The sequence below is a fragment of the Phragmites australis genome, chromosome 10, assembly GCF_958298935.1.
Source record: "Phragmites australis chromosome 10, lpPhrAust1.1, whole genome shotgun sequence".
NCBI classification, from domain to species: domain Eukaryota; kingdom Viridiplantae; phylum Streptophyta; class Magnoliopsida; order Poales; family Poaceae; genus Phragmites; species Phragmites australis.
Window position 1 is genome coordinate 24,671,979 of NC_084930.1, and position 15,276 is coordinate 24,687,254.

At 42.7% G+C, this 15,276-nt stretch overlaps 1 pseudogene; it reads left to right on the plus strand.

Annotated features, from left to right (window-relative positions):
- The first annotated feature begins 1,471 nt into the window (after window positions 1-1,471).
- Window positions 1,472-7,658, plus strand: LOC133930175 (protein kinase G11A-like; annotated as a pseudogene).
- The last annotated feature ends 7,618 nt before the right edge of the window (window positions 7,659-15,276 follow it).

The following is a 15,276-nucleotide window of genomic DNA, read 5'->3' on the forward strand; positions in this document are numbered from 1 at the left end:
TGTCGATACCAACATTTTTTCTTTGTCCTCACAAAATTTTTGATCTTTTGTTGTTTGGTCTGATGGAGGGAGAAGGTGTTTGAATTGGTGGTTCTTGCTCCTCAACTACAATCCAATTAAATTTCTATCCCAAGCATTACCATTGTCTCCGTCAGTTAAAATGTTAACATAGTGATCCATATTCCCTAGCAAATTCAGCACAAAGCATTGCCATTGTTATATAAAAGGAAAGCTAGTTCAATCTGGAAAGCTAGTTCAAAGGCCATTTGGATAGCAGGTAAACTCTTTTACATCCTGAACCGGAAATACGCAGACTATTAGCACTAGTAAACATTCTCAATACCCAATAAATATGCAAAGAATTCTCATTTAAAGGAGCTTAATAGCAAATACTTAACTTGAGAAATATATATACCTATCAATTTCTAAAAATTTTGAAGGGTTAATTGATCTAATTACTAGAGATGCCATGGAGGATGGGCTACAGAAGACCAGAAGACAAGTACCTATTCTGAATATTTTTGCAGCACGCAGCGGAACAGCCATTAGCACTAGTGCAGCCAAGGTTTACGAGAAGCATTAGGGCAGCCAGGATTAACCAAAATGATAGCAGCCATATAAGCTCATATAGACGCTAAAGATTCTTAGACCTTGCATGAGTCATGCATGGTCCGTCACACAAAAGACAGCCTCTAATTCTCACCAACTCGTTCTCTTATAGGCCGCATGTTTAATCCGTGATCTGATGAGATCTTCGCTGACGCTGGATTGACTGCTATTGGTAGATGAATTCAACAATGAAGTGCTTAAAACACTACGAAAACCAAAGCCGACACTCTGAGGAGTTTTCATGTATGTACTGAAATTGTAGGACTCTGCTGCAATCGAACTAGCTAGGATCTAAGCTAGAAGCAGTTAGATGAGAGTCGGGACCTGATTGTGAGAGATACTGAGTTCAGTGGATACAGACTAAGGATACCTATTTTTCAGAGTTTCAGATCAAGGCATTGTCAGACTTCAAAAGTGGAAGTTCAGACTTTCAGATCACGTCATAGCCAAATTTCAGGGACCTGAAGTTTAGAGTTTCAGACAATGTCATAGCCAAATTCAGAAATGGAACCAAACTTCAAGATACCTCAAGGCACCATCGTAGTGCTAACTTCAAGCATGTATATCAGACTCAGAAACATCAATACTGCAGCAAGCAGCAAATGCACAGGCAAAGCTTGCTCGCGCAGGATTCGACGGCGTACCTGTTCACCCGAGAAAAGGAGCTGATCTCTACACAGCATCGAGGAGTCGAGCTAAGTCTGAGGACCACTGGCGGAAGTGGAGCGGGCTGAGGAGGAGTCGACGGCATTGAGCAGCACGAGCAGGCAGCGGCACGTCTCAGATCCGCGATGGGGCCGGCTGCTGCGGCGACGCGGAGGCGGAGGAGCTCGGGGATGGCGTGCCGCAGGCTGCTACGGTGATGGTCGAGACGAATGAGGCCGAGGAGGGCGCGCAGTTGGAGCTCGGTTGGGTGAAATCGGGCTCGGTTGGGCAGCCTCCCTCGGCCACGGCGTCGACAGACGAGGGAGCTGAGTCTGGGGATAGCGCGTGGCGGCTGGCCAAGTTGGAGGAGGCCGGGCGGAGTCCAAGGAAGGCGGCCAGGGCGCGCAGCTTCAGGGCCGACACGGGAACGGAGGCGGGAGTGTTGGAGCTCGGGATAGCGATGGATTTTGGTACACTACATTTGAGGATGGCAAGTGAACTGGGATGCCGCTTTCTTTGCCGAGTCTGCTGGACCGTGGTTCTCTCCGTGCCTGGTAAAAAGTAGCTATGGCGAGCAGTAAAGCTAGACTGTTGGAAATGTTCTAAAGTTAGGCCATGTTCCGAGCATCGGTATCCCTCTCCGTATAACTGTGCTTCTGTCCTTTTGTCGATCCTTGCATGCCGCATCGTCTCCGAACAGCTTCGGCAAAAACGAATCTCCAATAGCTATAGGAAGCGGGTTGCAGTATCTCTCGGTAAAAATGCCGATAGGAACGGTAGTCAGTATCGCTATTGACTGAGGATGTATGGAATTGAGAGGAGAAGGAGAATAATAAAAGATAGTAAATAAAGTAACTGTTAAAGATGAAAAAATTAGAGATATTGTAATAGTATTGAAGGATACTATAATAATGTTATAGAGAATATATTTTTAAACATCTGCTGAAGAAGACCTTATCCTTACATTATCTTCAGCCACCCGCTATCCCACCGGCCATTACCATCCCGCTGGTCATATTAAGAAAACAAGTCCTGGTCATCTGACTCGCCATCCTTATTCACTGGCTATCCAGCCAGAATGGATCGGCAAATATAGCGAGCGCTCCTCCCTCGTCATCCTACCTCGCTTGGCTCATGTGCACATCGGTAGGAGAGAAGATATCAAGTTAACTAAATATTTTAAAATTCTATTTCTTCTCTTCTCTTTTATAAATTCAAAAACTGATTTTATAGGGCTTTTAAAATCATACTAATTTTTGTACTAATAGAATAAAAATAGAGAATTCACTTTAACTGGTTTGAACTAAAAATATCTTACAAATTTTAAATGAAAATTCTCCAAATTTGAATGTTTTTTACTTTGCTTGAATTTTTAGGGCATAAATTTAATTCTCAAAAATCAGACAAAATTCATGAATATTCATCTTAACTAATTTACTCATTTATAGCCATTGCAAAGAAAAATAGCCATCTGAAAAACTAACCGATACGAATAAAATATACGTAAATAGGATATGAAAAGTGCGATTTGGCTAGTCTGCTAGAGTGTGCAGAAATATGAAGAGCGAATTTTTTTAAAGTGGATAGCCAAATGGACATATGGAAGCTAAAATTTAGCTAATCTGTTGGTGATGCTCTTACGAATAAAATTGAAGGTCACTTCAAAACAAATATTTTGATATGAGATCGCGTAAGAACTCTTAGGGAGAATTTTGCATCAGGATTATACTATTTTAGTTGTAGGAGGGTATCTGCGACTTCAACTGACTAGTAATCACGTAGATGTTACACATACATACAATAAATGATATTATAATAGGAGCTAAATTTTTTTAAGTATGTTTCCTGAGAGACCTTGCGCAAAATATGACATTTTGTTGTTTCATACTTCGACTTTTTCAGTCTACATGTTCTTTGAAATGCAAATTAAGAGTTGCATGTCTACATGATGCTTGGGCTTTTGGCCCCCAACATTCGATGTTTGAGTTGTTTATCTTAGATCCGACGGCTCCGTGCTTTCTTTTGCCTGATCTTTCATTTTTCGCTTCTGCCCAATGCTCCTCCACCACCGTTGCCCAACACCTCTCCATCGCACCCTCGCCCCTGCGTTGCCCTCCTTCTATCATCTCTATAAGCTCCCGCCACCAGGCCTCGCCTTGATGCCCCTACCTCAGCACTGCCCATTCGGTGGTCCTCCATCTTCTGCATCTGATGTCATCCCCTCTCACCCTTCTCTTACCATCCTCATAGTAAATGCAATATAGTACTTACCTTTCATGTCAAAATCATCATCGATCATGCTTATACAATATATAGAAAGGGGTGTTGAGTGCCGACGAAATTTAATGCGCCATATCAATGATAAACACACAATGCACTTGCAGCAAGCCCTCTCTAATGCTTCAGAGGCAACACCATGTTTTTGTGCATTTGCCCAACTACAGAAAGCCCTAACAGTTTTCATGTGCTAATGTGCATACATTTTTTTCCTATGCACTACATATGAAATATGAGAATATGTGATAATTACTTGAAAATAAATTTTATCAGTACACGAGCTATCACTAAATCTGATCTTCTTAAAATAAGGAAGCTCTACATCGAATCTTCTAAACATAAGGATGCACTACGTTAGCCAAGTATATGGGACCAACTTCTACTCTACTGCTCTTCCATAATAGCTATTTCTCCTGTGCATTCGATTTCCTCACTGTTGGATACAAATTCAACAGATCATATCCATCGACTGTCTCTCTGTTATAACCCCTCACCGCTCGTCTTCAACCTCTAGGATATGCAGCCAACTGGCAAACATACAAACCACATTCCTCCATAAATTAACTCAACATAAGCCGTATCGTCTCCTTGATGGCACATATTTCGAATAATTAATAAAAAATGATGAAATCCAACAGAAGTTAAGTCTATTATGCGCATATAAAATATAATAAATCAGGCATACTTGACAGCTTGTTCTGGAAAATACTTGCCACACTGCCTCTGTCGAACAGTATGCAGGTCTCCCCCAGGGCAAAACTCCATGACCAGACATGAGAATTTATCAGTTTCAAAGTGGGTATACAGTGTAGGAAGAAAAGGGTGATCCAGGCACTGCAATATCTCCTTCTCAGTCTGGGCTCGAAGCAACTTCTTACGACTTGCATGCGATGCCTTGTCCATGACCTTCATTTCAAAATAGCTCTTTGTTCCACTCAATTCTGAAAGATACACGCTGCCGATGTCACCACAGCCTAGCTTCTTCAACAGGTTAAAATGGCTAAGCCCAAGGATCCCATCTCTAGCTCTGATCATCTGAATTGCCTCCCAGTGTGAATCGTTTGCCTTATGAGGCTTGATGATGCTACTAATTCTGCTACATGAACTTCCATCACTGCTAGCGCTTGGCCTGTATCTGCTACTAATACCTCTTTCTCCTGTCTCAGATCTTTCGATCAACGTGCCACTTCCATTTGCCTTTCCAAGAACACACTTTCATTTGCCGTTCACCCAACTTGATTAAATGGTTACAGTGCAAAGTTGGAAATCGTTTACTTTTCAAAAATACTATCAATCATCTATTATTTACCTTCTATACTTAAACATCTACTTTCATCCGATAATTCATCTCCTTTCATTTTAATCGACGCACATTTTCTCACGACAAGTCTGTTGCCACAACCTCTCCTGGCCCTATGGGCACCGTGCCACATGGCCATACCCCATTGTCGCTCGGGTTGACCATAACGCTGAGCAATACCTAGACGCCCGCCCAGCCGCAGCCCTCACCCATCCTCCTCGTCCACCACGCCGCCCCGATGCCCTTCCTTTGTCTACACGGCCATCGCTCCTCCCCGACTTCCCCGACTCGAAGAAGACCTCGAGGAGATCTAGCAAACTACGTCGCTCCTCCTTTGCGGCCACCTTTGTTTCATAGCTTTGTTGTCTTCTCCATATTTCGGTCTCTTGATTTTTCTAGTTTGCCCGCTAAACTTCAGTTCCCATACCTATCTACAGTCAAATCAATGTTACTCGCCATCACTGCACTAGGAGTTTCTGCAAATGATAACTCATCTCATTAGGCAGTTCTGATATTAGTCAAGGTATGGGTTCTTCAAATCTGCACAGCAATCGCTAATTCAGTACTTGATCTATATTGCGAATTATTTGATTGTTCCCTACTTGATACTTTGTTCTGGCTTAAACAACTAAAGAATTTTATGTTTTGACTACGTGATGAAATAAATGGTTGAATTCTTGCATGTAAGCGGAGGCCAAGGACGACATTTCTTTTGCTCCAGATGTGTTCTAATATAATGGGGCCGAACTATTGTGTGTGTTGTGTGCTGAGTCGTTAGCCTCGTGATAATCGAATTGGTTAAGCTCGCCATTTGCACTTAGTCACTTTGATTGGATTGGTGACCATTTGAAAATCTCCCCAAGTAATTGACCAAGATTAGTTACCAGACAATCAGGCATGGCCTAAGTGCACGCAAAATAGTATTGTGTGACAAGCCTTGCTTGCAAGATTTGGAAGACTGTGCAACATTTTTGCGATGAAATTAATCGCCATGAATAGTTGTCCGTCAGCTTCTTGTAGCTCCTAGCAAGAATTCAGCACCATGAGTATATTGTTTTGATTAGTGTGTACTTGTAGAGTGTCTGCTCTGAGAGAATTTTCATATTTTGTTTTCGTCTTTTATTATCCTGAATTAGAGACATGATGGAATTTCAGGAGATTCTTGAACATTTAGGAATTTATGTCATATTGTGCTCAAGCTAGATTCTGCCCACTACAATTAGGCATTTTTCTCTTTTCTTTCAATGTCATTTTGAGTTGTTCCTTTCATTATGCTAAGTTCACAAAAAAAAAATCAGATCATCCTTCAATGAAAAGGCTTATGTTGTATGGCGTTGACATTTTGTTCTACTTGATACAAATATGTTAACCATGTAAAGCATGTTCCCTTTGTTAAATTTGTAGTTACCATGGTTTTGTATCTATGAATATAGTTATTGTACTTGTGTGGTATGCAAACAACGTCCCTAGGTTAGGATTCATGATTTTGGAAGGGGCCAGACTCTCGATGGATGGCCGTGGCGGACGGCTGGCCTGGAAGTTGTGGGGTAGGGAACGGAGGCGGCGCATTTGCAAAATTAAAATGAATGGACAGGAATTGATTTAATTAATTAATTTACTGCAGCTTTCATTCATATACGTTACCAAAATGCCAACCCTCCTGTTAGCTTTCAGATCAGCAGCGGAGTGCTGAGATTGATGCACATCATAATCAGTCAGAGGTGATGTGGATCAATCTTAGCCCTCCGCTGACGATCCAATAGCTGGGTGGGTATTTAACCCTATGCTCATAAAAAGCACTCTCATGCAATATACAGTGACATGGATGCCCTATTAATTTTGATGTCATTCTACAAATTATTATACTTCTTTATTTTGCTTATTTTGCATATGTATTTATTTCTTCTAAGTGAAGCAGGCAGTGTTGTTCTTGTTCCACTATTGAGCCGCTTTACTTATATGGTACTACATTTGCGTGTGAATTGCAGATTCTATGTAGCTGAAATTCTCCTTGCATTGGAGTACTTGCTCATGCTAGGTCTGTGAGGATGGACACATCATGCTATCCGACTTCGACCTCTCCCTTTGCTGTGCAGTGAGCCCAACACTGATCAGGTCATCGAACCTTGACACAGAAGCACGTAGGAAGAACAGCCAAGTTTACTGTGCTCAACCAGCTTGTGTCGAACCTTCCTGCATGACACAGCCATCATGTGCAGCCCCCACGACATGCTTTGGCTCACGACTCTTCTCTAAGTCGAAGAAAGATCGAAAACCGAAGCCTGAAGTTGTCAACCAGGTCAGCCCGTGGCCCGAGCTGATTGCAGAACCTAGTGATGCACGGTCAATATCATTTGTCGGTACACATGAGCACTTGGCCCCTGAGATTATCGAAGGTGAGGGTCACGGTAGTGCTGTTGACTGGTGGACCTTTGGTGTATTCTTATATGAGCTTCTGTTTGGGAAAACACCATTCAAAGGCTCAGGGAACCGGGCGACACTGTTCAATGTCATTGGTCAGCCGTTGCGTTTTCCTGAATACCCAGTTGTGAGCTTCCCAGCCAGAGATTTAATAAGAGGTCTTCTTGTCTAGGAGCCCCAACAAAGATTGGGTTATAAGCGCGGTGCCACAGAGATAAAACAACACCCATTTTTTGAGAGTGTGAACTGGGCATCGATACGCTTTGCAAGCCCTCCAGAGGTTCCAAGGCCTGTTGAGATTGAGAGGCCCCGGAGGCTGCCTGTGTCGGCATCAGAGACTACTGCTTCTCCTACTGGTGCTGCCCAGAAAGGTTCAGATAACTATTTAGAGTTTGATTTCTTTTAGGGGAATAGGACGATTTTTGCTTTTGTTTGTAACTGTAGGTGAGCAGATGTTAGTTAGGATCGGATCAACTAGTTTGTTAGGTTAGATCGGTTCCTACGGTACTAACTACTGCATGCCTATTCTACCGTTCACGTTCCTTGTATGCAGGCTGATCTGTTGCTAATAATCAGGCCTTGCTCATGTATATGTACGAGCAATGAGAGAAATACAAGTGGGCATTCACCTTCTACATGGTATCAGTTAACTCTCGATCCACTCCAACCTCTTCCGCTGCGTCCATGGCGTCGAGTCCAGCATCTGGCTCCTCGTCGAACCTCTCCAACCCCTTTGCGCCTTCGCTGCCCACCTCCTCCATCACCATGCTCAACATCCGCTCTCATGTGTCGCTGATTCTTGACATGGCCAAATCCAACTTCTCTGCTTGGCGCACCTTCTTCGACCTTTCGTTTCAGAAGTTCAGCTTCACTAGCCACGTCAACGGCATGCTCGATGCCCACCTGATGCGCCATGATGCCAAGTGGCTCCAGGCGGACTCGTGCATTGTCTTGTGGTTGTACTTCACGATCTCCAAGGAGATCCTCACTATGGTGATTCAACCAAAGGAGACGGCCTATGGTGCATGGACGAAGATCACCAACCTGTTCAGCGCGCCGTCTACACGTAGTAGGAGTTTCACGGCCTCTATCAAGGTGAATTAACTATCAACGAGTATTATGGGCGCCTCAAGCAGCTTGCAGACACGTTGTGTGACGTCGGGTCACCGGTCACTGATCAGGCATTAGTGATCAACACCCTCCATGCGCTCAACTCCAAGTTTAGTCAGGCCATCTCCGTGCTGACGTCCAAGGTGCCACCGCCCAACTTCCTCTGCACACGTTCCTAGCTCTTATAGGAGGAGAATCGGATGGTACACACTGCCAATATGGAGGCCAACTCCACTACTCTCCTTTCAGCCACTGCCGTAGCCACGTTATGGGAGGCGGGTGCACAGGCACCCTCCTCTTATCCAAAATTGTTACTAAATATATCTATAATGAACAGTAATCGTGAAAACACCCTTCTCATTTTGGTCTGGCTTTACCCCTACTTGCAGCTGGCGTCACCAACTCTTCCTCTCGCCCCTGCGTCTTTGACATCATCATCATCTACTCCAACATCTGGCGGTGGAGATCGACACAAGAAACGTAAGTCCTCCAAGTCTCTCAGGACCATCACCAACACCAACACACCTCGGTCGTCTACAGCACCATCAGCGCTACCCCAGGCGTACAATCCATGGACCGACATCTTCCAAGCCTGGCCTCTGCAGCAGTGGCGCACGCCCAGCCAGAGCCTACTTGGTCCACATCTTGGTGTTGCTCCACCACAGGCGCTGCTGGCTTCTGCGGCACCCCCTCAACCTGACGCGTAGAACTATGTCGCGGCCATGCTAGTCGTGCCTCCGGTGCTCTACTCTGCACTCCATGGCATGTCAACCATTACACCACATAATGGCGGTGGTGATTGGTTCCTGGACACTGGAACCACGTCCCACATGGCTTCTCATCCAGGTACAACCTCTTCTTTCTCTCGACCTGCCACTTCTTCCATCATCATTGGCAATGGTGCCCCCTTGCCTGTTCATTATATGGGTTAGGTCTCTCTTCCTGTTGCTTCTTCACCTCTGCACCTTAACCACATTTTGATCTCTCCTCAGTTAATCCAAATTTTGATTTCAGTAAGTCATCTTACTAGAGATAATTCTATCACTATGGAGTTTGATCCATTTGGGTTCTCTATCAAGGACCTTATGATACGGTGTAGCGAAAATGGTCATATTAGGTCATGAATGTGATTATAGTGATTAATGATAATATAGTCAATGTGACTAACATGTCTGTTAAGAATATATGTTAGTATATCTCATGGATGTAATACATGAAGAAGCCATCACAGCCGGAACAAAGTTTGATTGAATTGGAGAAGTCTCAGGAGAAATGAACTCAATGGATGGTCCTATGCTCTGGGTGTTGAACTTATTGGAGCATATTTGACAAATGGGAGAGAGGCCTGAAGACCTCACCGGAAGGTCCGGTGATCAGAGAAGATACATATCGGAGTATTTTGTCCAGAGAAGGTTGCAGCCATTGAAATTGAAGATCAAAGCACCAGATGGTCCAATGATCAATGTGTTGCACACATCGGACAATGAACAGTGCAAAGTGGCAGAACAAAGTTTAATACATCGGATGGTCCGGTGATAAAGGCTGTGCACACCAGAGCATTATTTCCAAAGAGGGTTGCACTAGCTCGGTTGGCTAAAGCTAACTTACCAGATAGTCTGATGATGATGTGATGTGCACCGGATGCTAACACCAGAGCAATTTACGCATAGAAGAAGGAAAGCCTCGAATGGCTCAGGATAACTCATCGGATAGTCCGGTGATGGAGATGAAGTATACACCAGATGTTTAGTATTCACAGAGGCTTGAGTGGGGTTTCAATGGCTACTTTGTGAGAGTATACTCACTAGATGATCTGGTGTTAGTATTATTATTCTCACCGGATCATCCGGTGTTAACAACTTTTCTGAGCCGTTGGGTTAACGGCTAGTGCGCGGGTTTGAGGCTATAAATACCCCTCCACGCAGTCATTTGAAGGTGTGGCATGCTACAGGAGTCTAGAGGAAGCTTATACACACTTGAGAAGACATCCAAGCCACCAAAGTGCTTAATGTGATTATATAAATCAATTAATAGGTCTAGAGAGAGTGTTGCTAGGTGATTGTTGCCTAGAGGGTGGATTAAGGAATGATCCAACCGTGTACCAAGTGGTACGCCAACACTTTGCAGTCTTGGTGACTCGCCCGCAAGCTTGTTGATCCTTCGACTTGGTGTGGAGCGACAGTAAGGCGATTGTGTGGGGACACGAAGAACCTTGCCTTGGTGATTCAAGCTCTGAAGTGATCATGGTGGCAAGAACCTTGCCTTGGTGATTCAAGCTCTGAAGTGATCATGGTGGTGAGAGCTTGCCTTAGTGGCTTGGTGGCTCATCCAAGTGGAGATCTTGTCTTTGTGACTTAGTGGCTCAAGAGTCGTGACTGAGTGTCGACCGGGAGCATATCCTTTGTGGAGCTCTAACGTGGACTAGGGGTGGTATTCATGCCATCGATACCATGGAAAAAAATCCTTGCGCTGAGTTTGCTCTCTCTACCTTATTTACGTTTCCGCATTTACATTCTTGCAATTTACCTTCTTAGATAGGTTGCAAGCGCTTTGATCGGTAGAGTAGACACACTAAATAAACCTAGAGCACATCTAGATAGAATTTGATATAGGTTTATCTTGTGTTGTTTTTTGGAGCCGAAATAGTTCTAAGTGTCCTAATTCACCCCCTCTTAGGATGTCACAGATCCCTTCAATTGGTATCAGAGGTAGGGCTCACATCTAGCTCTATAGTTTTTGTTAGAGCTTCACACCTTTCACAAGGTTTCACCAACTCAAGTGGCATTTGAGATTTAGTCTCATTGTGATCGGATAGGTTTCACCGCTTAGTGAGTTGTGACGTTCGGAGTTGGGATGGATTCCCATAGTGCTGCATTTTTCAATGGCACAAACTTCCCCCAGTGTAAAATTCTAATGACTTGTTATTTGCAAGCCCGAGAGTTAGATGTTTGGAGAGTCACCGAGGATGGGATGAGACCTCGCATTACCAACAAGGAAAGATAATTAGATGCATTGGTCAAGAGTATTCTTTTATCATCTATATGTGTTGATGCATTTAATCGTGTTTATTATCTCATCGATGCACATGATATTTGAATTAGTCTCATTGAAATACATAAAAGCACAAAGGATGTGAGCAATGAGAAATATCATATACTTGTTACTAAGCCAATGGTATCAAGCAACTACCCCATGAAAGTGCTAATGCTATATATTCTTGTTTGAATATTCTTGTTAATGAGATCAATGGGTTAGGTTTGATGCCAATTGAAGATGATCAAGTGGTTAGAAGAATACATAAAGCTCTTCTTCTGAAGTACAAGTTGATAGTCTCCACTATCTACGACAATAATGACATCAAGAAGATGACTCCAAGTGAAGTGCTTGGCAAGATCACCTCCCATGAGATGACAATGAACATAGGGGTGAAAGCTTCTTCCTTATCCGACACCAAGAACCTTGCTCTCACAAGCAAGAAAGCTCAATACAACCATATGAAGGCAAGAATAAGGAGACTAGAGCAAGAGTCAAGCTTAAGCAAAGATGATGGTGATCAAGATGAAGAGAGCTATGAAGAGGATAGTCAAAGCACATCAAGCAATGAAGAAATTGATCCTAAGTTGGCCAAGCTCTTCTCAAAGATAGAGAAGAATATGAAGAGGATCAATACCAAAATTGATCATCCTATGTCTATTGAAGATTTGGTCAACACAATTGATCATATTAAGAAGGAGAAGAAGATCAAGAACAAGAGAGAGACAAGGGGAAGAGCCAAGGCATTCGCAAGAATATGGAGATAGGTGAGCAACGATGATGAGTTAAGCTCAAGTAACGAAAACTTCACCATCTTCCCCTCCAAGAAAAGCTCTTCCTCAAGGTCGTCATCACACAATCGTCATCGCACAAGTCATCTCACAAGTGCCTTATAGCCAAAGGTATGGATAGTGATGTAAGTGATGATAAATCCGATGAGGATTCTTCCTTTTATGATGAACTCATTTATTTGATCAATGAGCAACAAAGAGCCCTTATAAAACAATCAAAAGAGCTTAAGAAATTCAATGCACTTAATAACATTCATGCTACCTTTGTTTTCAATGAACAATTATTGAGCAAATTCAATTTTCTAAATAAGGAGCATGATGAGCTTAAGGCTAAATTTGAGTGCATTGAATCTCAAACTAAGGTCCCTTTAAAGCAATCTACCTCTCTATTTAATTTTAATCCTAAGATAGATGCTTCTAATTCTTGTGATGATTTAATTACTTTATCTAGCTTGCCCTTTTGTAATGAGATTTGTGTTGAGATTGTATTTGTAGAGTCATCTAACAATCTCATTGCACCAGAGAATGATGAGCTTAAGCAAGAAGTGGAGAAGCTCAAGAAAGACTTGGCAAGTTTAAAGGGCAAATAATATGTCGAACCTCCTCAAGATAACCGTGATTTCATGGTGAAGAAGCTTGCGGAGGGGTCCACTGTGATATGCTTCAAATGCCATCAAGAAGTCCACAATTCCTTCCAATGGAAAAAAGTGAAGAAGGAGACCAATGAGAATAAGAAGATGGTGAACCTCTCCAATAAGACCTCCAACCTCTACACCAATTCCAACTACAAGATCAAGATCAAGAGCAACCACTACAAGCTCAAGAAGAAGGACAGGTAAGGTGGTTGCACATATAGTTGAGAGAAAAGATTGGAGGTAGAACCAACCCATTTAAGTATCTAAGGAAGTCATCACTAACATGAAGGGACCCCAATCGGTTTAGGTTCCAAAGAAGACTTGAAGCCCGAAGTGGCTATGAGGATTTGGAGACTTGGCTCACAAGATGAAGTGAACGTTCAAGCAAAGAAGCCAAGTGTACAAGATGGGTGCATTGATGAAGATTATGATCATCACATACCAAATCCCCTTCCAAAAGTAAAAGAGATAAATGGTAGCTAGACTTATATTCATGCATTTTTGATTTTTGCTTGTAGCTTATTTGCCTCGTCTAAGATTGCATATGCTTATTTCAATTTATTGCAATGCCTAGTGTAGATTTTTATATGGTAGGTTTCTTGTGTTTATCTCTAACCCATAAGCAACCTACATGGTTTATTAGTTATAGGTTCATTTCTTGGCACTAGTTTTTACAATTGGTATCTTTCATGTGGCATGATCTAATCTATATGATAAATCCCTATTGTTATCAATAACAAGTGCATATATATCTCATAAGTATTCAACATTTATATGCACACATTTAGAGGGAGTATTCAACATTTTTAGACTAACATGTATTTCTAGTGAAATCTTTTGTAGTCTCATGGAGCCATCAATATGTCCTCGGAGGTATGCAATGCTTAAATGCTTCAATTGGTATCATTTCAATTATTTTATTCATTTAAGCTACCTCCATACATAATATAGCTTAAACTTCCTATTTTTACATTTGGTATCATTTATTATTTGCCACATGCTTTGGTTGTATTGTCATCAATCACAAAAAAGGGGAGATTGTAGTGAAAATGATCTTATTAGCTATGATTGTGATTTTGGTGATTAATGACAACATAGTCAATAAGACTAACATATTTGTCAAGGATATATGTTGGTAGGTTTCATGAATATAATATATAAAGAAGCCACAACGACTGGGATAAAGTTTGATTGAATTGGAGCAGTCCCAAAAGAAATGAACTCATTGGATGGTCCGGTGCTCTAGGTGTTGAACTCACTGGAGCATATTTGACAAAGCGGAGAGAGGCCTAAAAATCTCACCGGAAGGTTCGGTGATCAGACAAGATACACAACAGAGCATTTTATCCAAAGAAGGTTACAACCATTGAAGTTGAAGATCAAAGCACCATGTGGTCCAGTAGTCAATGTGTTGCACACGCCGCACAATGAACAGTGTAAAGAGGCAGAACGAAGTTCAACGCATCAGATGGTCTGGTGATGAAGGTTGTGCACACCGGAACAATATTTTCAGAGAGGGTTGCATTGGCTTGGTTGGCTGAAGTCAACTCACCGGATAGTCCGGTGGTGAAGTGATATGCAACGGATGCTAACACCAGAGCAATTTACACAGAGAAGAAGGAAAGGCTCGGATGACTTAGGATAACCCACAGGATAGTCCGGTGATGGAGATGAAGTATACACCGGATGTCTGTTGTTCACAAAGGCTTGAGTAGGGCTTCAACGGCTAGTTTGTGAGAGTATACTCACCGGATGATTTGGTGTTAGTACTATTGTTCTCACCGGATCATCCGGTGTTAACAACTTTTCTGAGCCGTTAGGTTAATAGCTAGTGTGCGGATTTGAGGCTATAAATACCCCTCCACTCAACCATTTGAAGGTGTGGCGTGCTACTGGAGTCTAGAGGAAGCTTATATGCACTTGAGAAGACATCCAAACCACCAAAATGCTTAATGTGATTATCCAAGGCAGTTAAGCATAAGATTAGTGAGTCATTAGTGCTTATAGGCCTAGAGAGAGTGTTTGTAGGTGATTGCTGTCTAGAGAGTGGATCAAGGAGTGATCTAACCTTGTAGCAAGTGGTACGTCGACTTGGTGTGGAGCGGCGGCAACGCCATTATGTAGGGACGCGGAGATCCTTACCTTGGTGGCTCAAGATTTGTGATCACGGTGGCAAGGAATCGGAAGAGAGGCTAGTGGTGAGACCTTGCCTTGGTAGCTCGGTGGCTCAAGAGCCGTGATGAGGTGCCGACCGAGAGCATATCCTTTGTGGAGCTCCAACATGGACTAGAGGTGGTATTCATGCCATCGATACAATAGAAAAAATTATTGTACCGAGTTTACTTTCTCTACCTTATTTACGTTTCTGCGTTTACATTCTTACAATTTATGTTCTTAAATAGGTTGCAAGCGCTTTGATCGGTAGAGTAGACACACTAGATAAAACTAGATCATA